The sequence below is a fragment of the Sciurus carolinensis genome, unplaced genomic scaffold (genome assembly GCF_902686445.1).
Source record: "Sciurus carolinensis unplaced genomic scaffold, mSciCar1.2, whole genome shotgun sequence".
NCBI classification, from domain to species: Eukaryota; Metazoa; Chordata; class Mammalia; order Rodentia; family Sciuridae; genus Sciurus; species Sciurus carolinensis.
The window spans coordinates 9011-36472 of record NW_025920296.1 but is presented as its reverse complement, the minus strand read 5'-3'; the positions used below and the strand labels follow the sequence as shown (position 1 = coordinate 36472).

The 27462-nt window shown below is 45.6% G+C and overlaps 1 pseudogene; it reads left to right on the top strand.

Moving 5' to 3' along the window:
- Window positions 1–3465: 3465 nt before the first annotated feature.
- Window positions 3466–27155, top strand: LOC124975524 (TBC1 domain family member 8-like; annotated as a pseudogene).
- Window positions 27156–27462: the final 307 nt, after the last annotated feature.

Below are 27462 nucleotides of genomic sequence, written 5' to 3'. Positions count from 1 at the left end.
ATGGCAGTGTTAGAATCTGAGATGGGCCACATTTGGCCCACAGGAGAAACTGTTGCATTCCTGACCCCAAGAAACTCTGCGAGCACAGACCAGTCCCTCTGCAGCTTGGCATCCTGGTGCAGCAGGCACAGGGTGGCCAGTGAGAGTAACTGCAGGGTCAGGTTCAGTCCTTTAAGGCCCTCTCCTGACTCAAGGGTGCATTCCAAACTTTCTGAATGATACCCCTGAAAACACCTCCCTGCCAGCATGGGGTGGGAGCTGGGGCCCCTCTTTCCTCTCCCAAAGAAGCGGAAGTGGGGTGGCCCTGTACAGTGGTGACTCTCTCCACATAAATATTATCAGTCTCCTCTCTCCCTCCTCTCTGATCCTGGACTGGGTGGGAACCAGCATCCCTGGGACAGCACACAGTCATTTCCTAGACACCTATACATAGGAAAGTGAAGCAGGTCACCTGGCCCTTGGTATTGATAGTTACCATGATGATACATACCTCCATTTGGAAGGTGTTCTGATGTCCTGTTGCCTGTGCACACACACGTACACCTGCACATCTCAGGCAGGCTGTGTGCTCACACAGTGATAGTAGTGCTCTCTTTGTGGGGAGAAGGGGTGTCCACATTCTCACTTGCTCACCTTTTAAATGAGTTTAATGCATTTACCACAGAATTAAAAGAAAATAAAGAAGACTAATTGGCCATCCTATCATCTAGTCTTTGGTATTTTCACCAAGAAAAGCACATATTTGCTGCTAAATATTGGTATAGGAGAAACTTCCATTAAGTACTTTTAGCAACTGCAAAGTGACAACTTTTGTTTACATAGTCTACGCCTTCATTGGACTTTATCACAGGCTATCATTTGGTGGTCAAGTCTGGGTAGCTGGGATGACTTTCTTCATTGGATATATCTGTATATGTGTATGTGCATTGAATTCTCATTAGATCTGCACACATATTCACAGAACTGGAAAAGGACATTGTCCATGAAGTCCAGCAGTGTCTGCCAGATCCCAAGGCCCATGCTGTTCATTAATCCTGCCATTACCCACTTCTACATGTGAGGAGGAGGCTAGCTTTTCCTTTGCAAGTGTCTGGAAGGCATGGGATTCATCCCATCTCCCAGATTCCAGGGCCTGGCCTCTTTCTACCACAGAGCACCATTCATCTGGTTTGACTGGGCTATGTTTATGTGACTAAACCAAGATGATGTGGACAGTCTTGAGGGCCACATTGTCAGGAGGGCACTCCAGAGTCAACACTTTTCCAAAAATATTGCAAAAACAAGACACCAAGCAGCAAGACCTTCCAATCAGTGACAGTCTTTCTGATTCCTGCATGCAGAGTATCAAGCTAGTAGAAGGGAGACCTCCTTATTTCTTTGATCACTGTGTTTACTGAAAGAACAGAAGCTAAGAAAAACCCCGTGTTCCTCCTTTTAACATGTAAGTACAGACTAGATAATTGCAGAACATGAGGTAGACTGGGTACTCAAAACATTTCTGAGGAGGCCACTGCTGCAGATGCCCAGAGGTGTAGTCTCTGGGTGCCACTGCTGCTCATGCTGCCATGGATGCTGGGATGTCTTTTCCACTGTTGCCTCTCCCATGTGCACCACTACCATCAGCCAGAGGTTTTCTCTTGGGACACAGCTGCCACTGACACCACTGCCGCAGGTGCTCGGAGGCCTTTTCTCCAGGTGCTGCTGCTGCTGTTGTCTCAGACACCATCATCTGGAGGTCTACTGCTCTCCATGCTGCCTTGGATGCATGGTTGCCACCTACACTGCTGCTGCTACTGCTGACACAGCCACATTAAAAAATAGAAGAAGAAAGAAAACCCAAATTACTAAAATAATTGATTTAAAAAAGGAAGTATCACAGTGGACATAGATAAAATGCAGAAGATAATTAGAAAATATTATGAAAATTTGTACTCTAATAAAATAGAAAATTTTGAAGACATTGACAAATTTCTAGAGACATATGTTCTACCTAAATGAGGAGGTCAGACACAATTTAAATAGAACAATTTCAAGTAATGAAATAGAAAATGCTATTAAAATTTACTAATTAAGAAAAGCCCAGGACTAGATGAATTCTCAGCGAAGTTCAACAGGACCTTCAAAGAAGAATTATCACCAATACTCCTCAAATTATTCCATGAAATAGAAAAGGAGGGAACCCTTCCAAACTCATACTATGAGACTAATATCACCCTGATACCAAAACCAAACAAAGACACATCAAGGAAAGAAAACTTTAGACCAATATCCCTGATGACCATAGATGTAAAAATTCTCAATAAAATTCTGGCAACTCCCATACAAAAACATATTAAAAAGATTATGCACCAAGATCAAGTGGGGTTCATCCCAGGGGTGCAGGGATAGTTCAAGATATGGAAATCAATAAATGTAATTCATCATATCAGTAGACTTGAAAACAAGTATCATATGATTATCTGAATAGAAGCAGAAAAAGCATTTGACAAAATACAGTACCTCTTCATGCTCAAAACACTAGAAAAACTAGATACCAAGAACATACCTCAAAATCATAAAAGCCATATGTGCTAAACCCAAGGCCAACATATTTTTATTTAAATTTTTAACATTATTTGCTCTAATTAGTTTTACATGGCAGTAGAATGCATATATGTTTTGATAGATCATACATAAACAGAGTGCAATCTCTCATTTTTCTGGTTACACATATTGTAGGTTCACATTGATCATACAGTCATACATGTACATGAGGTAATAATGTCTCTTTCACTCTACTATCATTTCTGCACCCATCCCCCTTCTCTTCCCTTCACTTCCCTCTACCTAATATAAATTAACTCTATTCTTCCCTATCCCCACTATTACTGTGAATTAATTACTGTCCTCATATCAGAGAAAACTTTCACCCTTTGGGTTTTGGGGTTTGGATTATTTCACTTAGCATGATATTCTCAACATAATTCTAAATGTAGAAAATTTGAAGCATCGCTCTAAAAATTTGAAGAAGACAAGGATGTCAGTGCCCCATAAATATGGAAAAGTATGTGTGAATTAAAATAAATCTTTAAGAAAGTGTGCTAACAAGTCCAAACATAACTGTTTTTATTTTTCATGCTATTTTTGGGAGATCTCCAAAATGTTCTTTAAAACCCAAACACACTTGCTTTACTGGTTTGCATTAGTGCCTTCTGTACTTCCCGAGATAAAGGGCTCTGGGCTGGTCAAGCCGCAGTTGGAGAGCAAGACATCTCTTCCCCAGGTCCTTCCTCCAACTCTTGGAATGAGGCATGTGGGGCGGCTCCCGCCACCCTGAGCTCTTTCCCAGGAGCTTCCACCAGGGGGTTGGAGCCAGGCCACTGCCCAGGCGCTCCCCGCTATCTGTACGGGGACGGGAAGGAGGGGACCTGTCAGCGGGATCAGACCTCCTTCCTCCACTTGGGAACCTTGAGTTGGGCCTCTGGGATGCAGAAACCCGCGGAGGCTGCCTGGAAGGCTGCGCGGCGGGCTGCGGGCGGGCTGCGCGGGGGGCTGCGCGGGGCGGGGCCGGTAGGTGGCTGCGCCGGGTTCGCGGGGAGCGCTCCTCCTCCTGCTGCGCTTGCGGAAGTGCGAGCGCTGGGCACCCCCGGGCCTGCGTTTCCGTGCAGCCGCTGCCGCCGCCTCCTCCAGAGCGAGCTGGGCCACATGCGGCCCTGGCCCTGGCTACTGAACAGGGGCACTAGAAGAAAGGGAAAGAAGCCCGACGAGGTGCTGCTGAAGGACGCCCTGAAGCTCTGGGTGACCAAGAGGAGCAGCTGCTCCTTCATCCTAGAGCAGCGTGGCGGGTAAGGCGAGGGGCGCGGCGGCCTCAGCGGTAAGGGGCTTAGGGGGGCGGGGTGGCTGACTCGCAGCTCCCAGCCCAGGGTGAGTCGCAGGTGGGGATTTCTTGGGAGACACGGGGTCAGGATGGCCTTGCCTCGGGTTTGTTTCCTTTCTTCTGCATTTCCTTGGCTTGTCAATGGTGTCTACTCCGCGTCCCCCACACCCCGCCCAAGTTACAGCCGGCCTTTGCTGGAGTCTTGGAAAGCAGTTGTCCTGTTACTCTTCTTCCCTGCAGCTCTGCTGTGCTTCTTAGTTCCTTAAGTTTTCTTGATTCTTTCCTTTATTTTTTAAAGAAAAGCATGTCATCTTTGAACAAATTTTATTTCTCTTCTCTCTCTGTATACCTTCTGTTTCCTCTTTTCGTCTTAGCATATTAGCTGGATCTTTCATTGTGATGTTGAAAAGGAGTGATAGGAGAAGTTGTCTTTACCTTGTTCCTGGTTATCAGGAAAGTGTTGAGTTTCTCTGTAAGTGTGATGTTAATTGTAGGGTTTGGGGGCCAGAAGGTAAATGATATTATCAAGTTAGACAAGTTCTTAATTCCTCATTTGCTGTGTTTTTTTCTTTTAATCATGAATGGGTGGGTGTTCCATTTTTGTCAAATGCTTTTTGTATCAATTGGAATAAGTTTGTGATTCCTCCCCCTACTTCTATATTGATGAATTTTAGAATGCTGGACCATTGTTGCATACTTGGAGCAGTCCCACTTGGTCATGAGGTATAATTTCTTTTATATGTTGGTGGATCCTGTTTGCTGGTGGAATTTCTTGTGGTGTGAACAATTGAAGTCAGGGAGTTGGGCATACTAGGCAAGCACTCTGCCACTGAGCTACATCCCTAGCTCCACCCCTTTCCTTTTCCTTTGTGTGACTGTGACATGGGTTTCTTGTGGGCTTGGTTTTCTTTTCTTCCTTCTTTTTTTTTTTCTTAAATCCATTCTGAAAATCCCTGGGTGTTTTTGGTTGGTGTATTTAGGCCATTCACATGTAAAGTGATTGTTGGCATTGTTAGATGAATCTCTACCAGGTTGGTAACTGTTTTCTATTCCTTGTTCTGTTCTTTTTCTTTTGAACCACTTTTCCTGACTTCTTTAGCAGTTGAATGCTTGGTGATGCCATTTATCTGTTAGCTTGCCAACAGTAGGTTGAAAAGAATTTGTAGTATATATTTCTGGTTTGGAACATAATTTCCAGATTAAGTCTGTGTCTACAAATATTATGCTGTTTCACATGAAATGTAGATTTTGTGTGTGTGTGTGTATTTGGGATTGAACCCAGGGACGCTTAAGCACTGTGCCATATCCCAAGTCTATTTGTAGCTCTATTTTGAGACAAGGTCTCAGAGTTGCTGAGGCTGGCCTTAAACTTGTGATCCTCCTGCCTCAGCCTCCTGAGCCACTGGGATTGTAGGTGTGCACCACCATGCTTGGCCTAGATGCAGATATAGTATTCCCAGATCCTGTCTCATCTTTTCTGACATTGTCATCCATTTCACTTATTTACATAGTGTAATCACTCAATAAACTTTTTGTTAACCCTTCAAACATTTCTTTTAAATTGCTTAGGGATAGGAAAAATGAGAAATTTGAATCTACCCTCATTCATTTCCTGAGACACACTTCTTCTTTTTACATAGCTTAGAACTACTGACCTCTGTGTTTTCTTTCTCTCTGACGAATTTGATGGTTAGGTCTGCTGGAAATGGATTTCCTTTCTTTTTCAAGAAAGTCTTTCATTTTCAATTTTGAAGGATAATTTCACTGGACACAGCCTGGCATGGTGGTCCTTGCTGGTAATCCTACCAATTTGGTAGAAGGAGGCAGGAGGATCACATCTTTGAGGTCAGCCTCAGCAATTTTTGAATCCCTGTCTCTAAACAAACAATAAAACAACTGGGGATGTGGTTCAGTGGTAGAGCACCCCTAGATTCAATACCAGGTATCCCCCCCAAAACAAATCCTCACTTCATTTAGATTTATTGGTTTGTGATTCATTTCTTTCAACACCTTATTTCAACTCCCTTGATCGCATGTTTGGAGTAGTCTGCTATAATTACCGTGTTCTTCCTAGGCTGTCTGCTTCACACCCCCTCTTCTTTAAAGATTTTCTTTTTGTTTCTGCAATTTGAATATGATATACCTCAGTGTAGATTTGTAAATATTTTTCCTTTGTTTTTTTTTTTATAATTTTCTGCGTGGTGTTCTCTGTACTTCTTGGATCTGTGATCTGGGGTGTGTCATTAATTTTGGAAAATTCTTGGTCATTATTGCTTCACATGATTGCTTTCCTCTTCTTCTGTTTTTCCAGTTTGGGGTCCTTCTATCTTTGGGAATTATCCCCAGCAGTCAGATATTGTATACTTCCTATGTCTCTGTCTCACTCTTGGCTTTTCAGTGTGTGGGGGGGTTTCTGTTGATCTGTCTTCAAGTTCACTGATTGTTTTCTTGACTGTCCCATCTACTGATGAGCCATGGAGGGCAATCTTCATTTTTGTTTATTTCTATTTATTTTGTTTTTCATTTCTTAGAGTTTCCATCTGTCTGCTTTCATGACCTAGTCTTCCATACTCTATACCTTTTCTTTAGAGCCCTTCACCTATAAATCGCACTTATTTTAAAAGTTCTCTCAAAGTACCAAGATCTGTCTTATCTGTGTGTCATTTTGATGCATGCTTTATCTTTTCTTTTTCTTTCTGGTTTCTGGGGATCAAACCCACGGCCTTGTGCTTATAAGGCAAGCACTCTACCGACTGAGCTATCTCCCCAGTCCTATCTTTTAATCATGTGTATTTTCTTGCCTACTGGCATGTTTTTCTATATATACATATAGAGAAAACTTATTATGGTATATAAACAACTTATTATTTATACATATATATAAATAAGTACTAACAAGTGAGGAAATCATCTTCCGTGTGTGTTTTGCTACTCTGCTGGGACTTGGTTCTTTGCAGTTTCCTGTAGCTGAAGGTACCAGAGGCCTCACATTCCTCCATGTCCCTGGTTGTGTCTCCCCTCTGTCCCTGGGTTAAGAACTTCCCAGTCTCCCTGCTCTTTGAGCTGTCATGTGCTCTCATTTATCCTGGAGCTTTTGCTGTTGGCAAGGGGGAGGGTCCTAGAATCATCAATCAATCTCAGTCATCAGTGGACATGTGACCCTGGCCTGTGACATTCCCAAGAGTTTTCTAGCCACTTCCTCCCACCCCTGTGGGGACAGGAAAGCCAGAGGGGACACAGGAGCCAGAGAAGGACTTTCCCCAGCTGGGGTGAGGCCCTGAGGATGCCTCATGGCCTTATTCTTCCCTTGTCCAGAGAGCTGGGCAGGTGTCCCTGGGGTCTTTCAGTGGGAACTGGTGGGGTTCTGGTGAGAACACCTGTGCTGCCTTGGGGTCCCTTAAGATCGCAGCACCAGGGCTTTCTTATTCTCTTTCAGTCAGGCCCTCGCACAGTGAGACTCAGGACTCAAGTGTCCTGCAGTTTATGACCTCAGCACTGGGGGAGCAGGTCCCAGCTGTGTCCCTCGGATTACCTGTGCCGCTTTAGCTTTGGGGATTATGTTTTGACCCGTGACCTCAGTTCTCCGATGAGTCCAAGAAAAGCCTGTGATTTGCAGTCTGCTTGGCCTCTGCTTGTATTTATGGGAGGGGTGCTTCCCAAGCTCTTTGCATGCTGGAACTGAAGCTGGAAGTCCCCTTGTGGCTTTTTGATTGCTGCTCTGCCCACCTGCCCACCAGTTGAAGGGTCCGGGTTGACACAGACCTCCAGACCTTTCCAGAAGCACGTGAGAGAAATTCCCACTCTGCCTCAAAACTCAGCACCCCTCTGTGACTGTCCAGGTGCTGCACACTCTCCCTGTTCTCTTCATTCCATGTCACCTAGAGTCCCCCAGGCTGCTGTTACAACGTCTGCAATGGGTTCTGTCAGAGACATCTGAGAAGCGCCTGGGATGGGCTCCTTTCTAGTCTTCCTCAGTGTCTCCACCAGGATTTTTTATAGTTGCTAGACAAACGTGGCATTTCACCGGTCTTTTGAAAACACAGCCTTAAGTGCCCTTAACCCAGCCTGCTGTTTTCTTCCACTGAGCTCTGCTAAGCTGCCTGTGGGATCTGTATTAAGTGTCAGCGCTCCATCTAGCAGACAGGACAGCCTTCCTGTCCCTGCTCTGTCGTCTGACACCAAATAACAAACCCTTAAAGGGTCAGGGGACTAGCCAAAGAATAATTGCTGTAAAACCACACATGTCCTTCCTTCTGCTGGGGAAAGTCATCCCGTAGGGCAGGTAAGGGTGGTGTAGGTGCCGGTCATCAAGGAAGAGGTTGCACAGGGTGAGCAGAGTGTGTCTTGGGTGTGGAGGTTGGCAGCAAGAGAGGGTTGATGTGCAAGTAAGTCTGTCAAGGGTGGTGGAGGCTGGGCTTCTCTGTTGGAGAAGAGAGCTGTGAACAAGGAAAGAAGTAAGAATGAACATGGGGAGTGGGTCACAGGAGGCATCAGTGTGAACTCAGTTTATCTGTATGTAGATTATGTATACATACACACATTGCATTAGAGATGTGTATGCCTGTGTGCAAATACATGAGTCCTACATATACACACAGACCCGGTTACCAATGAGCTTCCAGACACCAGCTTTTTATTTTTATTTTATAGCAGGGATGGAACCTAGGGCCACATACCCACTGATCCACATCCCCAGCCCTTTTTATTTTTTTTATTTTGAGCCACGGTTGTGCTAAGTTGCTGAGGCAGTCATTGAATTCACAATCCTCTTGCCTCAGCCTCCCAAGCCAGTAGAATGCCAGGTGGCTTTTGTGTAGCAATCCTCTTGAAAAGAAATAGAATTTCTGGGAAAAAGTCCCATTTTTGGGATGGTGCAGGGAAAGTACGAGACAATGTTGGAATATTTTATTGTGGCAGAGACTATGAAAAACCATGAGTACATGTCCAAAGGACACAGAACCCAGCTTGAAGGGATTTCTACCTGCCAAACCTGGGACAGTTAAATCATCCGAGTAAATAATAGTAATGAATTCTTACTCTTTGAAGAAAAGCAGAAAAGATGAGACCATACTGATAAAAGTGAATAAATTGAAAGTTTGAGGAATGGGAAATTTATATAACTTCATTATTTGTCTCTAGGAGGCTTGTGAGTTACAAGGGAAAAAGGAATAAGTTCATGGTGCAGAGCCCAAGCAGCCACTAACTTAAGAGACCAAGTGAACATCACCAGGAATGGAACAAGTTGAAATTGTGTCCACCTGAGAGGATGTGATGCATAGCATTCATTCTGTGAGGCTGGCCAGAGACTTTAACCTGAATCTAATCAGCATCAGGCAAGCCAAAACTGGGATTTGATGCTGAAGAACTGGCCAGTAATCTTTGAAGCCGTCAAGCTCACGAAAGTCAAAGGTGTGTTGGGAGATGTGACGGCTCAAGGCAGTGGGTGATTCTGAACAGGTCCAATGTGGTAGAGTCATAAGACAAGCAGTTCTCAACTCCTGTGGGCTGGATTAGTGCCTTTGTTTCTACAGTGGTACAAAAGCAACCTGTGATCAGTAGAAACCATACAAGCATTTTTTTAAATAATTTTTTTGATGTTAATAGACCTTTATTTGTTCCCTTTCATAGGGTGTTGAGGATGCAACCCAGTGCCTCCCACATGCCAGACAGGTTCTGTGCCACTGATCCCCAGCCCAAGTCCCCATATATACAGTTTTGAATTTGGATCTTTTCCTGGGGATGTGCCCTAATCCTCTGTGATGTGGGTCAGGCCCCAGTCAGCCTGTGATCATGAGGGCCGTCCAGTGACAGAGTGCCCTGCTGCCAAGGCGGGAGGAACAAGTGGATACATCCCATGCATTTCCAAGTCACAGAGTGTTCCCCTTAGGATGGGTTTGTGAGGCACTTGGAAACTGGCAGGATCTGAGGAGCAGAGGGTAGGAATGTCCCAGTGTTAACTTTCTGAATTGTGGGGTGCTCTGTTGTGTTGGCACATGTCCCTGCTGGTGTGAAACATGCTGCACACTCTGGGGTGATGGGGTGGCAGGTCAGTGACATACTCCTTAATGATTCAACTTCCTTTAACATTGGGGTCTTAAACCAAAATAAACTCCTCAGGTCACTCAGGGCCCTCTCGGGGCCTAGTAGTGAAGGAGCATGGGCAAAGGAAGGTGGAGGGCTTCAGCTCCTCCAGGGAGGAGGGATTGGGTTTGTTCACCTGCCAGTGATTCAGGATGCCATTCATCACAGCAGAATGCCAGTCCTTCACCTACTACCTGTGCCTTCTGTCCTGCGGGGTCTTGGATGTGTTGTCATATTTCTCAGGGTACCTTTCTGGAGTAGAAAGGGATTATTCTTCCATGTGAGATGTGGATATGATGAGGATCCTAACAGGTGACACTTACCTGGTGCTTGAAGGGCCTGGCAATAGTCTAGGTACTTTGAATGATGACTTAATTTCCATAATTACCCTTGGAGGCATATCGTGGTTGCTTTATCTTCCAAAGAGACCAGGGCACAGAGAAATCAGGTAACTTTCCCAAGGCCACACAGCTTGAAAGTGGTAGAGCTGGAGTTCCAATCGGGCAGTCTAACTCCAACAGCAGATGCTGGGGAAATGGGTGTGAGGAAGCTAGAGCTCTGGGCCCCATGGATCTCTGATTCTGCAGGGTTTTGGAGCTATGCCTGGGCTCTCACCAGTGACCATGCTGCTTCCGCATGTGGGAGTGGCAGCTGCACACTGGCTGCGGGTCTGCATGTCCCTGAGCTCACAGGTGTGTTTGCTTCTCTTTTGCCTTATACGTGGCCTGTTGGGTGCTCTGGAGGCAGTGCTGGATTCCAACACTGAGGGCGCTCCCTTTCGAGTTCCGCTTCAAGTTCCTGGCTCACAGGTGTACTCTCCCATAGCATGTGGAGAGTTCCTGGATGGATGCAATGTTCACTGGGCCATAGCCACTGGTGAGTCTTGTTCCCGTTGGAATGTTTCAGACCCTGAGTTGTGAACATGCGGAGCAGCTGCTTGTTGGTGTGCTTGCAGGTAATGCCCGGGGAGCCTCACCTGATTTCAGAAGCTCTGGCTCTCCTCCACATGTCTGTCTCTTTCTTAGTGATCAAAAGCACACTGAGCTATGAGTGTGAGTGAGCCTGGCTTCTTAGGGGTGTGTTTCAGGGCACTCACGTGTTTTGGGGTATAAAGTGGTCCCTTTCCTTTACCGTCTTGGTGTCTGATTAACAGGGTTTTCCCAGGTGTGTGCGTGTGTGGTAATAGCCAGGGGCAAAGTGCAAGGGCTGTGTCTGACTTGGGCAGTCTCCACCCCACGTTGCACGTCTGTGCCAGGAGACTGCATCACTGGGCTGCCGGGTGCTGAGGAAGTTTTCCTTGGGTCGACACAGGTCAGGTTTGCCTGGCTTGTTTTCTACCATTGTCCTGCCCTCAGAAGGTCCTGAGTAGTGAATTGTTCTTTTCAGGGTTCTCTTGTGGGGAGTGAGGATGGGAGGCTTGAGTATGTTCTGGTGTGAGGATTGTGCTGTTGACTGAGATATTTGTACTTGTGCAGGCATTACTTGGGTGTCTTGCATGTCGTTGACTCGCCCTCATACTTGGTTGTGTGCTGAGCATTGAGAAAGGATCCCTGCCCAGGAATGTGAGTGTCCAATAAAGTACAAACAAAAAGGGTAGGAAAGACCCTGGGTGGAACCAGCTCAAGAGTAGGAATGGGAAGAGCGGCCTGTGAGGATGATCCCTGTCTTTTCCAGGGTCCTGTGTGACAGGACAGGGAAGTAGAGGGGGGCCTTTAAGAGCACTTTTTTCTTTTAAACTAGGTGGAAGAGAGAGTTAAACTACTTCATGGGTGAACTGTGTTATTTGGCAAAAGATCTGTGGATAACAGGTTGGAAGGGAGACAAGTTGTTATTACTATTTTAATTTCACATGGACCAAAGTCTCTCCAGGCTTCCTAAAGGTACCTCACTTTAGGCAGAGAGAGAAGTTGTGAGCATTGACTGAGTGGCTTGGGGTTGTAGACAGAGGAGCATGCCCAGTCCTTCAGGCTAGAGCTCAGACATCCGTTGTGCTGACTCCCTGCTGGTGCTCAGGTCACTTCTTTTTTCCTGGCTCCCTCATGGAAGTAAAAGTTCCAGTGTCTCTCTGGTTGCTTTCCCTCCTGTGCCCAGGACAGCATTGGGCATGTAGTCAGTGCCCAGTAAAGCATGGTGGGTAGATAGTGGGGAAGCATGCAAAAAAGGTGACCGAGGCCCCTTGCTGAAGATTTGTAAGGCAAAGGAAAGTGACATATCCAGATGGCCCCCTGACTTTGCGTGGTCAGACTTCACAATTTTTGGACTTCTCGGTCATGTGGAAGCATAGCCGTAGAAACCTTGGACTTTTCACTTCAGCATAGTATGCAATAAATTATGTGAGCTCTTCAACACTTTATAATACATAGGCTTTGTATTGGATGGTTTTGCCCAACTGCAGGGTAATGGGTGTGCTCTGAACATGTTGATAGGAGCTTAGGCTAAGCTGTGATACTTAATGGATTAGGTATTAAATACAGGTTTTTTTGATAGCAATCTCAATATTGCTGTAAATGGTATGAAGTGTCCCTTTGTAAACCTCTGAAATTCCTGGCTGTTGCTTGTCGGTCAACCAGTGCCTGTTGCAGTGACAACATCCTTGTGAGGACCTTCCCAGGAGGTTCTTCCCCTTTGAATGTGACTTTGGTACTTCTCCATGGGCCTCTGTTCTCCCAGGAGACACTAAGTGAGACTGTTGAGAATCGTCTGCCACTTGGTCTGTGTTCCATGCTGGAACAGCTGTACCATTGCAAATGCTTCTGACACTTGAGTGGTAGGTGCTCTGCACATGATCAAGGTGTGCAGGTAGTCACAGGACAGTTCGAAGGTTTTCCTGCTTGGTGAGCTGGTCTAAGTGGCCATGGGACTGAAGTTTGTAAGTCCCAGTGCAGTGGCGGGAGAGACCATGACACCAGTGGAGAGTGCCAGCTTTCAGTGACAAATGGTGGCTCAGGGTGTGAGAACCCTGGCACAGGACGTTTGCAGAACATTAACACAGGGACTTAATGTTAGCAAAACGATGACTCTTGTTTTTCACTCTCTCTCTATTCTGATCCAGGTACCACATTAGAGGAAATCAACCAGCTCTGGAACTGGCTGGGACAGAATCTCCTCCATATTCTGTGTTTGATTATAAAGACGACATGGCCAGCTTTGTCAACGGGAAGGTGAAGGTAGGCCCTTTGATCTCCACCTTTCTCCCCATCTCGGGTGACTCTTCATGACATTTTGAACTCTGCCACGTACCCACAGTCTTCACCAGTCTGATTACACTTTTTGGATTAATGCGCAAAGGCAAATTAGTTCAATTTGTCACCTGTCAGTCTTTGCGGACACATAAAGATACAACTGAAATTTAGGAAAAAAAGAGGGTGGTGCTTCATCCTCAGGACTAATTCCTGTTATTTTTTACAGATATAATTATCCTTTTTTTTTTCTCGTGGGATACCATAATGTGAAGATTTCTGTTTTTGCAGAGCAACATATTATTGTCTTCCTCAAATTAATTATTCCTGATTCATTTTCTCTTTAGCTGTAACATTTGTAACCACGTTGGACCTAGTGCTCTGGTCCCACTAATAGTGGATGTTTGTCTGCAGATGTTAATTAAATGCAGTTACAGCCAGGTAAGGTGTGAGAAGGCAGGAGAGGAATCTTGGGAGGTATTTGTCCATACCTGCTGACAGTTACATTGTTACATAACTGGTGTCCTTGCAAGGACATGATGGTGATTGGTGCTTTAAGATCCTGTTGGGGAGGGACATGTTTCCTTGTTCTACAGTGAACTCTCCTTACATACTTGAACACATAAGCCTGCAGTACAGTTTTCTTCCCTTGGGATAAAACCTTCCCAAAGCCATCCATCTTTCCTCCTGCTTCCTGTTCCTCCTTCCTCCCCCTCAGTTCATTTCCTCTATTCAAAGGATCCCCAGTGTGGAAAGAAATTGTCAAAATAGTGCTGTATACATACATGAATATACGACAGTGAATTCCATCTTTGATGCATACCTATAAAGCACTAATTAAAGACCAAATACGTAGTAGAGAGCCCACTAAAGTAGGCAGCCCAGGGGAGGGAAATGGAGCTCATTCTATTCCATGCCTGTATGATGATGTCAGAGTGAACCCCACTACTGTGTATAAGTAGAACACACTAATAGAAATGTTGTGAATATCCCAGACCATGGATTTTGTTTTTCTGAAAACAAACCTGAAGACTTCCAGCTTTTCGTAAGGGGTGTCAAAGTGAATTTTTGATTTTAGAGCAAGCAAGAGAAGCAGTCTTTTGCATTTGGGGACTAGGGGATGTGAGCAGGATGAGTGAAGAGCAGGGGTGACCGAGGCCATCCAGTGCTTGGCAGCCAGGGCATGACCTCTTACCTGTGGGGTCAGAGCTGACCTGGGCTATGGTAAAAGACACACACAGCTCTCGGGACACCCCTCATCCTTGCCGATGAACTGTGCCTCGGTGTCCTGTATCAGATGGGACTGAGCATCAGCGACAGTAGACCTGCCTCTCTTGGCCTAACGTGAACTGTAGTGGTTCTTTTCTCGAGGGATTTCCCTTGCTTGGGAGGAAGGAAATTGATTTCTGCTTTGTTGCTTCCTGAAACCCTTCTGTAGGAGAAGGAAAAGTGTCCTCTCCCTAGGTTCTGTAGTTGAGGCCCTGGAAATGACATCGCTATGCAGCAGATGAGCAAGAGAGAAAGAGTTGATTTGAATGCACTCAGAGTGTATACACATGGCAGAAACTCAGCCGTGTAACTGGTAGGGTGGTTAGAATCGACCTTGCATAGCACCTTAAGGGAAAGCAAACAGTTGACTGAGGACTGAAGTGACAGGAAAAGGGGTCCATCTTCTGGGGTGGTGCAGGGTCGGGGAGGTAAACATGGGGGAAACTAATGGCAGGGTAGGGCTCTCTCCATGAGGCTGTGTGAGCCCCTCATGCTGCTGAGATCAAGAGGTCAAAGGTGTCTTGCCAGGACAGAGGGGGACACACCTGTGCAGATGGAGAGTCCCTCCTGACTCGAGGCAGATGGGGCAGGGCGGACAGTCTTTCTGGTACCCCGTCTTTTTTGTTTCTCAGTTATCTTTGGCTCAGTTATCCTTATGCTGAAGTGGCATGTTTGGGGGTGACAGTTTTGATCTGTGACACTTCAAAGCTAGTATGCCCTATCTTTTCAAAATAGCTTCTAAATAATCCAACTGACAAATGAGCTAAGGAAATGAATAGACACTTCACAGAAGAAGATATACAAGCAATCAACAAACATATGGAAAAATGTTCAACATCTCTAGTAATAAGAGAAATGCAAATCAAAACCACCCTAAGATTCCATCTCACCCCAATTAGAATGGTGATTATCAAGAATACAAGCAACAACAGGTGTTGGCGAGGATGTGGGGAGAAAGGTACACTCTTACATTGCTGGTGGGGCTGCAAATTAGTGCAGCCACTCTGGAAAGCAGTGTGGAGATTCCTTAGAAAACTTGGAATGGAAACACCATTTGACCCAGCTATCCCACTCCTTGGCCTATACCCAAAGGACTTAAAATCAGCATATTACAGAGATACAGCCACATCAATGTTCATAGCTGCTCAGTTCACAATAGCCAGATTGTGGAACCAACCTAGATGTCCTTCAGTTGATGAATGGATAAAGAAAATGTGGTATATATATACAATGGAATATTACTCAGCCATAAAGAACGATAAAATTATGGCATTTGCAGGCAAATGGATGAAACTGGAGAATATCATGCTAAGTGAGATAAGCCAATCTCAAAAAACCAAAGGAAGAATGATATCGCTAGTAAGTGGATGATGACACATAATGGGGGGTGGGAAGGGTTAGCGTTGGGGTTGGAGTTGGGTTCAGGGAGGGGGGCAGGAATGGAGGAAGGAAGGACTGTATAGATGGAGGGGAAGGGTGGGAGGGGAGGGGGGGAAGGGAAAAATGGCAGAATGAATCAAACAACATTACCCTATGTAAATTTATGATTACACAAATGGTATGCTTTACGCCATGTACAAACAGAGAAACAACATGTATCCCTTTTGTTTACAATTAAAAAAATGAAGAAAAAAAAAGCTAGTATGCCCTAAAAAAAGAAAGGAAGGAAGAAAGGAAAGCTGAGGAGGCAGTGCTGGGGAGCGAGAGCACATCATGGCCTTTGTTCTCCCCACTCCTCGGGCCAGATCCACAGGGTGTGAGAGTTGGACCTTTCCTGGGCCCTTGGCTGCTCCATAAAACTTGAAAAATCCCTCTGCTTCAGCTCTTCCTGGAACCAGACATGCAGCCATGACAGTTGGGAGGCCCTATGGCCACCATCATGTCTGCTTGGAGCCTCTGAATCCTGTTCTCGGCCATGCCAGTCGGCTCTAGAGCCTGATAAATAATGAAGAATACAGTACACTTCACCAGCACTGAGGTTTATTTTATAGTAAGTATGATTAGATTATTTTAATGTGAGTGCCCAGGTTTCATTTCTAAAAGGACTTATACAGTGAGGATTTGGTAACACCCCTGAGAAAACAGCCTCATCTTAGGAAACATAGGCTCTCATAAGACAGTCATATAAAACACAAATGAAAATGTTAAGAAAAAGAAAAGGACAGGTAACGACAGACTGTCACCCTTGAGAAATGAACCACAGCTTTTATTCTAGTCTCTTCTGTCACCACCACAGATCACAAAGGTCCCTTCTTGGTGGTGGTTGACAAAAGAGTTGCAGTGTCAGATTGTGCCCTCTGCTGTTTCCTGCACTCCCCAGGGATTTAGGAGTACTTCCGCCCTCTAGAAGCTTGGCCAGGGTCCTCCCTTCCACCTTGAACAAGTACAGAGTGGACAGTGGTGGTGCATGGCATTAGTCTTCTCCAGATCCTGCAGTTGGCTTTATACTGACCTTTTTGAACCTAATGAAGATATTCGTTCATGTTTTAAAGAGACTCTTAGGTCCTAGTTGCGTAGTTCTTCGGGGCTGATGTGAGTTCCCACACCAGAGCCAGTCATTGGGTTTCGTATCTCTTGTGTTGGTTCGCTTTTCATCGCTGTCACAAATACCTGAGTGACTGACTTAGGGAAGGTTGGTTTGGCTCCCAGTTCTGGAGGCTCCAGTCCGTGACTGATCGGGCCCCTTGCTTGTGAGCCTGTGATGGGACAGCACATCAAGGCAGCGGCTTATGGCAGAAGAAAAGTGTTCAATTCATGGCGAGCCAGGGAGCAGAGAGGAAGGGGCTGGGGTCCCACTGTCCTCTTCAAGGGCATGTCCCCAGTCATCCAAGGACCTCCCGCCAGACCCCGCCTTGTGCAGTTCCATCACCTCCCAATGCACTAGCTGGGAATCAGGCCTTTAACACATGGACCTTGGGGAGGCATTGAAGATCCAAACTGTAGCATGAGTGTAGGGAGGATTTGGGAAATAATTGTGAATTAAAATTCTCAAAACCTTAGAAGTCAGCTGATTCAGCCACAGCTTCATGGTCAGTAAGTGACTGAGAGACTTTTCTTTGTGTTTTGCAGCCTTGTGATGGTTAATTGATCTCTGCCTTTTTTTCTCCCCCTCTGGCTGTGGCTGTTTCAGGGTTGTGGACAGGAGTGGTTGTCGTGGAAACAACAGCGATTCCTTAAGTGCCTGGGTGCATCTGTCCTTCCTGCTTCCTGTCCCTTGTGCTGTCTTCCTTCCCTTTGCCCAGCTCCCTGGATGAAGGCCCTGTCTCTTGTGCGTCAGGGTCTGATTGCTTAAGAGAGTAGCAGCAGGCTTGCTGAGCAGAAAGGGGAGCCCAGGAAGTTCTGAGAAGCGGTGGTGACGTTGGAGGCCAGGTTCATCCTCCTCGAGGCAGAGAAGGTGGTCACCTACTGCTCTTGCTGCTGCTGTAAGGGCTGGGTGCCCCGCCAAGGCTGTCTGTACATCAGCATCAACCACCTCTGCTTCCACCCCTTCTCCTGGTCAATGAAGTCATGTAAGTCCAGTGCCAGCATCTGCAATATTTGGTCCTTCAAGATTAAGTTGACCCTGGGGTTGATTGGCATGGCTCCCTAGAAAAGCCATTAAAGGTTAAATCCCACAGCAAAAGATTTAAGTGGGTGGTTGAGATGACAGCAGGTGATACTGGATTAGTTTCCAAATGATTTGTGCAGATAATTAAGTTGAAGTATACATGCTACAACGAAGGAGCTTGATTTTTTTTTTTTTTGCTTGTTTTCTGGAGACAGTTCATTTTTCTGCTACCTTCAGGAGCATATCTGTGTAACTTATTTAAATAGCTACTCAAAACCTTTTACTACCATAGATTATGTTGAAGACACAGTATCATATCTGATGGGTGAATATTTCTATAGGAGTAGCATGTACTTCTGCTTCTTAATGCAGAAGGACATCTTTTAAAACACCCGTCCTTGAACATCATGACTGTTGTATATGCAGAACACTTTACCTGGGTCCACTTCAAATCCAGAAATAATTTATGACATTGCACCAGCAGTGGGCACTGTCCTCAGTACTGGCATTCCCACAGGAAAAGGCATGGCCACCGGTGTCAGTTGTGTGTTCAAGGTTTCAAAAGCCATTGCCATTGAAAGCACTTTCAGAAGCCATTTCAAGAGCCCGTGCTGGGTGGCATGGGAGATGCACACGTATGTGTGGTTTTCTTCATTTATTCTCCAAGTGCAGCCAGTGGGAGGCCTCCTTCTGAATATCTGCTGTGGCCAGCCTCCTGCACATGCTGTTTTCTCTTTCAGTCTCACCAGACTCCCTTCTGATGCCTCAGTATCCTGCCCTGTGTGCCCAGTCATCTCCTGACCTTGCTTGGAATGGGCCCCAGCCTAACCTTGGCCATCCTTCTTTCTGAAATGCTTTCCCAAATGAACACTTTTCCAAATGCTTTTCCTTCTCTCCTTAGCCTCTTTAGAAACTCCTGTTTGTCCTTCAATACCCAGTTCAGATTGGTCACGTCCACCATGCCTTCCTTGTCCCCTTATAATGTACACCATGTCTGTTTCTGGGCTGGGTTCTGCTAAGTTGGTGTTGCTTATTTGCTTGTAGTTTAGTTTTTCCTATTTGTGCTGCTTAAGTGCAGGGCGTTCCACAGAGCAGTCACTTACTGAACTCAAGTAGGCAGTGTAGATGAAACTAGTGTGGGCAGAAGAGCTGGCATAGCTGGAAAAGCATAGTCCCAGGCCTGACATAGAAATGAGGCTGTTTACAATTCTAAAGTCATCGAAAATGCTATGGCTAAATAAGTGGAAGGAAATGTTACAATATGACATTCATTCTCTGAGGTGAAAAGGAAATGATTTCATTTGGAACACTAAGGATTGTCACTAAACCTAATTGTGTTAGGATGATGATATTTGGAAAAAATTAATTATTGCTAATATTTGATCATGTTTTTCCACTTGTTATCTGTATGAGGAATTGGCTAACAGATATGATTTTATCTTCTCCGGGTTTCTTCTGCATTAGCCTACTGCCTATCATTGTATCCACACTAATTCTCAGATGCGTATAGTGGCGCATGCCTGTGATTCCAGCGTCCCAGGAGACTGAGACAGAAGGATAGCAAGTTGAAAGGTAGCCTCAGCAAAGGCAAGGCACTAAGCAACTCAGTGAGACCTGTCTCTAAATAAAATAGAAAATTAGGCTGGGGATGAGGCTCAGTAGACAAGTGCCCCTGACTTTAATCCCTGGTACACGCCCGCCCAAAAAAATCTGGGACTAGCATGTTTGTTTAAACATGTATCACCTGCACTATTTTACATTATCTTTATTAGTAGCAATATTACTGAGGATTGAAGCCAGAGCACGTAACTGTTGAGCCCTGCCCCCCATCCCAACCTTGGTTTTTGAGACAAGGACTAGCTAAGTTACCTCCCTAGCAAGGAGGGATCCTCCAGCCTCCTGGGTCACTGGCACTAAATGTGTGTGACAGCACGTGGCTCTCTTTCTGCCAGTGCTGGGAATCAAACCCAGGGCTTCACACATGCTAGGCAAGTGCTCTGCTACTGAGCTATGTCCCAGCACCTGCTTTCTTTTTCTAAAGTGAAAGTCATGCTTTGTTGCCCAGGCTGAACCTAAAACCCTGGGATCAAGACACCCACCTGCCTCAGGCTTGCAGGTAGCTCGGAGGTGCACATACACTGTGCCTGACTGTACTGTAATACCTTAGCATTTCATAGAATCTGCTTGTAGTGTCTTCTAAGCATAATAAGAGTCATGTGACACAGACTCGATGCTCAGCCCGCTTCTGTGAACGAGAAATGAATAACCCTCTTGCACACTCCTTTTTCTTCTACCTTGATGTGTGAGTGCTGTTTTTGAAAGTAGATTTTGTGTGATTCAGAAACTTTTGCATGAGTGTTGAAATATTCTTGAAGATGTATGCTATTGGATTGCAAAATGTTGGTCCTTGAAAGTATACAGTAGCCAGCAACCTGGGAGATGACACTTCAATCTTTAAGAAAACCCTTGGCCCATGAGTTGGGTTTCACCAGCAGCTGTCAGGCAGTTGTGTACTCTTCCTGTGCACAGGCTTTGAGACTTTTGCATTTTAGCTTAAAAGAAACAAATAGAACGTTGGATTGTTATTTGCTGATGCTTGAAGTTTGGCTTCCCACTTTATGGGGGATCTGATTTTGCATCTTTTCTCTTTCAGTTCAACTTGTAATACCTTGGGTTGATATCCAGAAATTGGAAAGGACAGCCAATGTCTTTGTGGCGGACACCATCTGGATCACCACACAGAATAAGGAGCGTGACTCCTCCATGTTTCTGATTCTGTATGTGGTCTTGAATATCATGGAGCAGCTGGTAGATGTGATGCTGCGGAGGCTGCTGGATAATGAGGTCTGGAGCCAGATGTGCAGGAGCCAAGCCAGATCACCAAGAGGTAGAGCTTCAGTCCCATGGTGTCCCTCAGCTGCTTGACCTTTTCGTGTGCTTTGCTTAGCACCTTTTGGTTGTGAGGTATTCGCTGTGTCCCTGGGCATTGGTTCGAGGGCCTGTGTGCATAGCAAACCCCATGAATGCTCAAGTTTCTTTCATAAAATGGCATGGTATTTGTATAGAAACCTTTTTTTGGTTTTCTGGTGGTGATGGGGTTGAACCCAGGTCCTTATGCATGCGAGACCAGGGCTCTACCACCGAGCTACACCAAGTCCTCATCTTTTCATCTTAAATCACATGGTAGAAAATGTTTACAGGGCAGCTGAACTGATTTCGATACCTTTGTCATCAATAGAGTAAGTCAGTATTTTGTATAATTTGGCCCATGGCGACACCAGTCATGGAGACTGTCAGGCTAGTTGCTTGCAGTGTCACTAAGGAATTCAGCTTTATCATCTGAAGTTCAAACCCGGTGTTTGAGCTGGAATTTGATTTCAGGTTTGCAGATCATAACTGGGTTACTAACCACAGCTCTGATGTCAAGGTAAACCGTTATGAAAGATCCTATGAGAGACCACAGAGTACTGTCCTGGATTCAATTTTTGACATACTTACAGAATCAGGACTGATCAAATACTACTAGTCATTAAACAGAGTTTTTTTTTTTCTTTACTTTGAAATTTATATAACACAGACCTCCCCATTTTCAGGCATGCAGTTCAGTGGCATTAAGTATGTTCACACTGATACATGACCATCCTCACTGCCCATTCCAGAACTCTTCTGACTTGATTAAACTAAAAGTCTACCTACTAGACACTATCACCCTGTTCAACCTTGCCTCACAACCGCCATTCTGCTGTCTCTGTGGAATCAGCTGGATCCCTCACGTAAGTAGACAACACTCAATGTTTTGCTTTGGGCTTATTTCGCTTAATATAATGTCCTCAAGGTTCATCTCTGTCACAGCATGTGTCAGAATGTCCTTTCTTTTCAGGGCTGAATCATAATCCATCGTATGTACATACCCCACTGTGTTTATCCACTCATCTGTCCATGCACGCTTATTTTGCTTTCACCTTCTGGCTATTGTGAACAATGCTGTCGTGAACTGGGCACACTAATTTCTCTGACACCTGCTTCCGATTCTATCGAGTATTTTTACCCATAAATGGAATAGCCAAATCATATAATCCTATATTTAATCTTAAAAACAGCCTTAGTCTTTTACTTCAAAATTGTTTATCTGTTTTAACATTTCTGTATTTTTTTTTTCGATTGACGTTTCTTTAAAATATCCAAGGAGATGAGTAAACCATAGCTATAATGCCTTTGCTCATGAGGCAGTTTAGTACCTCAGCATCTGAAACTCTTGTTTTGTAACTGAATTTTGGAGCAGTTTTTATTTAGATTTTTTGAATTAGGGATGCTCAACTGCTAAAGTTTACATAGATCTTGTAAAATCTGAAAAACTCTGAAAATTGAAACTCTTCTGGTCCCAAGCATTTTGAATAAGGCCGACTCAACCTGTAGTGAATTCATTCAAAGCCATGAGGTCTAGTGTTCAGTGCTAATACAAGGAAAGTCATCTTGAAAACAGCAGATCTCTTCCTCCTTAAGACATGCTCTTTCTTTTCACTGTCTGGTGGAGGTGCATCTTTCTCAGTGGTGGTCCTTGAACAGCAGCATGTTTGGAGTTTTCATGTATTCAGAATGACTTCCCGACCCTTCCAGCTGTGTGCATGTAGTTCAAACTGGTCACATGTTGCCACAAAAAGCACACAAAAAAATGCTCTTTATAGATTATCTTTTTTTTTTTCCCAAATTCAACTCCATGTGGCGTTGTGTCACCTCTGATGTGTGATAGTTGTTTTGGAAGATGGATGGCACTTATCTCTTCCTTACGAAAGAGACTCTTGGGGCTCTGATCATTGTTTTTGTTTCCTGGTCCCTAAATCCTTTTATCTAGCAGGCTGAAGCATTCCGTGTGGGATTGGCATCTGTAGTCACTTGCTCTGCGGCAGCACCCCGGAACTTCCTGCTCCTTCTCTCACTGGCTCAGAGCCCCTGAGCCAACCTCTCTGGCCTCTGGTTTCCACCATTCTACTCTCAGCATTTTGACAGCAACATTTTTAGAGTTAAATGTAAGTGTGTTGGGCATTGTTGACTCTCAGGGACCTTGTGATCCAATTGAGGGACCTCACCTTCCATTCTTGCACTATGTGAACTTCTTTTTCTTTGTTCTTTGTAGATATACTTGACTGTCATGTGTAATTTGACATGTCCTACATCCATGGAGTACAGCTTCCCTTCTTGTAGTTGTACAAGATGTGGAGCTACACCAGGCATATATTCCTATACGAACGTAGGAAATTATGTGTGATTCAGTGTGTGTACTTGGCACAGTGCACTTGCCTTTCCCTGGCTCCCTGGTGCTCCTCTAGAGAAAAGTCAGGCTCCTTTTTGGTTATTCACATCTGAACAGTTAAGACTTTCAATGGGTTGTTGAGGTTTTACAATATTCACAGGACCACACAATCATCACTACAGCCACGGAACCTTTTATTACCCTCCCAAGAAGCCTCACCTTAATGAGCAGCCACTCCTTATTTCTGTCTGTCAGCCTCCTGTGCGGACATTTCATGTAAATGAACCTGGCACCTTGTGGTCTTTGTGTCTGGCTTCTTTCACTCAGCCTGAGGTTTCCAGCTCTGTCCATGCACACTTTCTGTTGATGGCTGAGTACTATCTACCCTGCTTGAGGGCATGTGCCACATTTGCTGTGTCCATTGATCAACTGGTGGACATGGGGTAGTTTCCACCTTCGACTATGAATCTGCTGCTGTGTTTGTGTGCCAGTTAGTGGACGACAGTGCTCAAGTCTGTTTGGTGCATTCACCTGGGAGGGAATGTCTGGGTAAACACTAGGTCCACTTTCAACGTTTGAGGGCTTCTGGCTGTTTGCCAAGGTGAGAGTGTCAGTTGGCCTCCACGAGCAGCGTGCAAGGGCTCCACCTTCCCCATGTGTCACCGATGCTCACCCCGCTTATCATCTAACTTCTCCACACATGGCCTTTGCTGCCATTTTTGGAGTACTTCTCAGTTACTCAAACCAGGATGGAATACTTATTTGAGTTCATGAGTTTATGAATTTCTTGCTGGTGGGGACAGCGGGCTCTGCTCCTTGCACTTGGTTGGAAGGGCAACTGAATGTCTGGATGGACCCTGGGGCTCACAGGCTCTGGAGGGGCATGACTTTTTTTATTTCAGTCACTAAACTATCACGTTGTGCCAGCAAGTTCAAAAGTGTTTTCTTTTCAATCTCGTGTCTGTTGACCTTTCCGTATCTTGAACTCCCCCCACCTCTCACCAGGGACCTTGAAACCCAAGCACAGAAGGAGCTGTTTCGAATCTTTTTCAGGCTACCAAGAAACAGAAGCTGCACACTGTGATGGACTGCTCCTCTGGACGCCCTTACAGTCGGTTCCACACTGCAGGACGCATGATTTCCTCTGACAGCTCCACCTGCTTTGCCAGCAGAGAAGATGGCTGCTACAATGTTGTCCTTCTGCTCAGAGAGGTACACACTGCCTCTCCCCTCTGCTTGACCTGCTGTGCACACTTTGATGCATGCTTTCATCTTTTAACCCATGTGGTTGAGTCCATTTTCTGTTACTACAACAAAATCCATGATGCCAGGTTTACTTATTAACCAAAAAAAAGGAAGAAAAGGCTTAATTAACTCCCAGTCCTGAGGCTCAAGAACATGGTGTTGGGTGAGCACCAGTGAGGGCGTTGTGGTGGTCAGTGCCCCCATGGCAGGAGCATGAGTAGATGGAAACATCATGTGTGAAGACAGGAAGCCAGAGAATGGGGAGGGACCATTCTTTGTAACAATCCTGTTGTGGGAACGAACCAGGTCCCATAATCCCTACTGAGGGCTATTCTTCCAGTGACACATCCATCCCCTACTAGACCTCACCTCTTAAGGTTCCACGACCTGTTAATGCTGCCCCATTGGGGATCAAGCTTTCAACACAAGAACTTTGGGGGGACACACTCCAACTATATCCCAACCAGAGCAACTTGGGCCATCTGATGGCCAGGCTCCAGGAGGGAAGTGTGGGCTGAATTATGCCATTACCCCTTCAGCCTCCCTTTTTTCTCTTGTTGCTGTGGCAACCAAAGGTTGCCTAGAATCGATGGTAAGAACAACATACCCTAGCCCCACACTGTTGTTAAAGCTGTCATTCAAAAGTACATGCCTTGCAATTCAAGCTTTTCCTACAGCTCTTTAGGAAGGGATCCTCCCCTTTTGTTGCCAAAAAAAAGACAAAAAAAAGACAAACTATAAAAAGCTTCACCTTTAGAAAATAGGGAGCAAATTGGCATTTATACTCTCGTGGAACTTGTGAAAGATTTAAAAATGCCTCCTTGTGTTAGGATCAGGTCCCTCCTATAACTCTGTGATTCTCTCATTGGAAACGGGAGTGTGGGCAACCTGAGTTTGCTTCTGAATGCAAGCAGCTTGGTCCTTGATCTCAGGCATCTCTGCTGAGGGGGTACGACGGCTGTTATACATCAAGACCTCTGGGGTCTCGTATCTCGTAGCATAGGTCCTGAGCCTGATTGTTTAGAAACTCAGTGTTTTTCCTCATATGATTTCCCAGATCTATCCCCTCCTTCTCCAATAGATGTCTTCATTTTGCAAGCATTATCATCAGTGGAGCAAGAAATCCACATGATGACCTACATACCTAAAAATTGATTTTGGAATTATGCATAGCATCAAATTTACCTTGTAACCAATTTGTAAGTGGAATCCTACAGCATAGTCATTTTGTGACTTGTTTCTTCCACTACACAATGTCCTTAATGTTGATCCACCTCTTATCTGTTAGAATTCCCTTCCTTTGGAAGTCTGAGTAATATTCCATGGTAGCCTAAACCACAGTTCTCTTATCCATTCATCTGTGCATGGAAGCTTGGGTTACTTCTGCCTTTTGGTGATTGTTATTGATGCTCCCTTGCACACTTTTCAACCTTTATACCAGGTCCTTGTTGCCATTATTCCCTGGTAGATTAACTTGTGAGCATTTTGTGGAGGCCTGCCTTCCTTTTTTGCAGTACTTACTGTGATTCAAATCTTTTTATTAGTGCCTTGCAATTATACATAACAGTGGGATTCATTGTTCCATATTGGAACATGTACAGAGCGTAATTAGTCAGTTCCTTTCTCCAGCACCTCCCCTTCATGTGCCGTCTTTTGCATCAGGTAGTGAGCATGGAGAAGATGGAGGACACCAGTCTGCTGCCCATCCCCGTCCTCATCAGCATCAGGAGCAAGATGGCCTTCCAGTTCATCGAGCTCAAGGATAGAGAGACCTTGGAAGAGATCCTGCTTGAGAGACTGAAGCAGGTCCACGCCAACCATCCTGTGCACTATGACACCTCAACCAATGACAAGGACATGGTAGGAGCCTGCAGTATGGTGGCTTTCTGTGACGTGACAGTCCCCCTCTCACCACCTCTGTGTCAGTGGGCTACAGAGGGCATGTGTAGGAAGGGACTCCCTTGGGTGTGAACACACATTGTGCTAGAGATGATTTGGCCTCCAGTAGTCGGAGGTGTGAGTCCTGTGTCACCTCTGATGGGCTGGGTGTCCTGAGTGGGCATTGAACGCGATAGAGTGACTGGTCGGGAATCACACCACTGCTTGTAGGGGTTGATCTGGTGTCCCCCAGGTTCGGGGGGCTGGTGGTGTGCTCCCTGGGTGGGTGTGGAGCAGACCCGCCTCTCCACATCCAGAGGGATTGTCAGGCACCCCCACCTTCCTCACAGGCTGGGTGCTGCCACACTCCAAGGTTGCAGGGGTTGATGCCCTTTGGAACAGACAAAACCTGCTGAGAGAGATCCTCCCTCATTCTTAGGGTTGGATGACTGCAGAAAAGGACCTGGGTCTGCCAGAGCCTCACCTTCTAGAACTTTCATTGACATATACTTTGAAAACCACATTTTAAACTAATATTTAATAATGGTGCATATTTTCCTCTTACTTTTTTTTTGTTTTCTTTTGAGGGCTGGACACACATCACCTGTTTTGTACTTGACAAGCAGGTGCAGTGACCACAACTTTGGGGATCTTGAAATGGTGTCTTGTCACAGCAGCAAGGAGTGTGAAGACAAGAGCCCACCTCTGCACCCCGGACACCTGACCGTGGTCCTCCAGCCTTTGGGCAGCCAGAACCCTGACTCCCACCTGGTTGTTGAAGCTACTCCTTCCCTGGTGTGCCATGGACACTGGAGGCTGGGCAATGACCATGGAGGGTGTGGCATCTGAGCACCAGCTCCTCCACCTGGTTGGAGAGGTGGCCGTGGATCTTGGGCAGTAAGGGCTCTATTGAGGACTCAGAAAGCAGAGGGGGAGCCGGCCTTTCCCCTGTCCATTAGTGCCTCTCGTGTCATTCCTGCTGTGTGACTTGGGCAGCGGGCGGTGCCGGCCCTATGGGTTTTCAGGTGTCAACCAAGTGTTCCTCCCACTGGTCGGTGGCATCTGTGAGCATCTCAGTGTCGGTTTCCTGCATGTGTGTCCTGGGACAAAGGGCTGCCTGTCCTCTAATTTTAAGAACTAAAAATATTTTTGCTAC